Genomic DNA, 2,500 nt, shown 5'->3' with positions numbered 1-2,500 from the left:
CTAAAGTAAAAATGCATAAAAATGTGGCAAAGCAATCAATTGTGTCCTGAATACAAAGTGTTATGTTTGAGGCAAATCCAACACATCACATCAGTGAGCACACATTCATATTTTCAAGCATGGTGGTGGCTGCAACATGTAGGAGTATGTTTGTCATCAGCAAGGACTAGGGAGATTTTTGGGATAAAAATAAATAGAATAGAGCTAAACACAGGCAAAATCCTAGAGGAAAACCTGGTTCAGTCTGCTTTCCAATAGACACTGGGAGACAAATTCACCTTTCAGCAGGACAATAACCTCAAACACAAGGCCAAATATACACTCTAGTTGCTTACCAAGATGACATTGAATGTCCCTGAATGGCCTAGTTACAGTTTGGACTTAAATCGAATTGAAAATCTATGGCAAGACAATATCACTTTCTAGCAATGATCGACAACCAACTTGTCAGAGCTTGAATAATAAATAAATATATAATATGTGCAAATAATGTACAATCCAGGTGTGCAAAGCTCTTAGAGACTTACCTAGAAAGACTCACAGCTGTAATTACTGCCAAAGGTGATTCTAACATGTATTGACTATGGGGGTMGAATACTTATGTAATCAAGAATTATCAGCGTTTTATTTCTCATAAATATTTTACAAATGTTAGAATTACACAGTATTTTGTGTAGATTGTTAACAAAAAATGACAATGAAATACATTTCCATCCCACCTTGTAACACAACATTTGGAAAAAGTCAAGGGGTGTGAATACTTTCTGAAGGCACTGTAGACCTAAATAGCTCTCCAGTAGGAGGTGCTGCCCAGCCTTGAGTTCTTTCTGATAGTGGATATAACATTGAAGATCTGACATTGTTTTAAAGGTTTGTCTATGTTGAAATTTGGTTACTAAAATGACAATCTTATGGTTGAAATGTCACCCTCAAAATAACTATGGTACTTGTCTACGGAGCAGCAAGAGGAACTGCCCCTCCCTACCTTCAGGCTATGCTCAAACCCTACACCCCAAATCGAGCCCAGCCCAAGCTCTTCTCTGTCCTGCACCCCAATGTTGGAACAAGCTTCAAAATGAAACTATGGCAGCAGAGTCCCTGCCCATCTTCCGAAAACACAACCCTACCTCTTCAAAGAGTATTTTAAATAATCCCACAGCACCCTCAAAAAATGCCTTTCGTGAACTACCATTTTTCTTCCTTACTAGCTCTGACTTTGCTGATAGGTATTTCATTGAGGGAACATGTATTTACTATGACTGTGATATGCGGTCGTCCCACATATTTTAAAATTAATGCACTAATTGTAAGTCGCTCTGGATAAGAGGCTAAGAGCATCTGCTAAATGTCAAAAATGTAAAAAGCAAACACTCTTTTCACGACACTTTAGTAAGGTTAGGATAATTAACATAGCAGGTTAGGAGACTGAGGTCAGGAAAAGGGTTCGGGTTAGGGTTATCAAAAATGCTCTCCTAACATGCTACGACCACTTTGCATCGAAGTGGGGTGAAAAGTGTCCCAAAAACAATAGTTTATGTTGATTACTTATTTCAAATCCAATGTATTTCCCACGTATATTCCACTACACAATAAATTGTAAAAACATTTTCAAATCCAATGTATTTTCCACGTATATTCCACTACACAATAAATTGTAAAATTATGTTGAAACAACYTTGATTTAATCCGTTTGTGCCTGTGGGATGACACAGCCAGCGCCATCTGGGTTCTTTGCAGCGTTCAGACAACATCCAAACATATTTCTGACAAACACTGACGACATTCAGATCCTTCTCTTCTCCGCCACTGCCCTGCCCTGCCCACCTCCCTCCCCTTCCTCTCTCTGTTCTCTCCTTTCCTCCTCCTGAATAACGGTCAGAAACCGACTTCCTCTGACCACGCGCAGAACGGGGCTGTGTGACTACCCGGGGCAAGTGTCCTGCCATGCCCACACAGCAAAACAAATTTAATATGTCGACCGCGATGTCCCGTTATAAAGGATTTAACGGCTCTCTGGCAAAGCAAGCGGGATGAGTTTTAAGTTATAGCTCGCTCGGTTGTTCGGAACATTTAGATTTTTGAGATTCTTCATTTTTGTTTAGATAATCAGATCTCCCTACGCCACATGGAAAACAAAAAGGAAGTGAAACTAGCTGAGGAAAAATGGAGTAAAAAGAACACGGAGAGGTTTAGAAACGAAATAATCATCTCCTTGTCATTTATCCCTGGCTCGGCACTGGAGAAGCCTCTTCAGAAGGTAAAGTAGTGAGATTGTACAGTGGGGCAAAAAAGTATTTAGTCAGCCACCAATTGTGCAAGTTCTCCCACTTAAAAAGATGAGAGAGGCCTGTAATTTTCATCATAGGTACACTTCAACTATGACAGACAAAATGAGAAAAAAAATCCAGAAAATCACATTGTAGGATTTTTAATGAATTTATTTGCAAATTATGATGGAAAATAAGTATTTGGTCACCTACAAACAAGCAAGATTTCTGGC

The sequence above is a fragment of the Salvelinus sp. IW2-2015 genome, linkage group LG16 (genome assembly GCF_002910315.2).
Source record: "Salvelinus sp. IW2-2015 linkage group LG16, ASM291031v2, whole genome shotgun sequence".
Lineage (NCBI taxonomy): Eukaryota > Metazoa > Chordata > Actinopteri > Salmoniformes > Salmonidae > Salvelinus > Salvelinus sp. IW2-2015.
Note: the sequence above shows the minus strand (reverse complement) of the source record.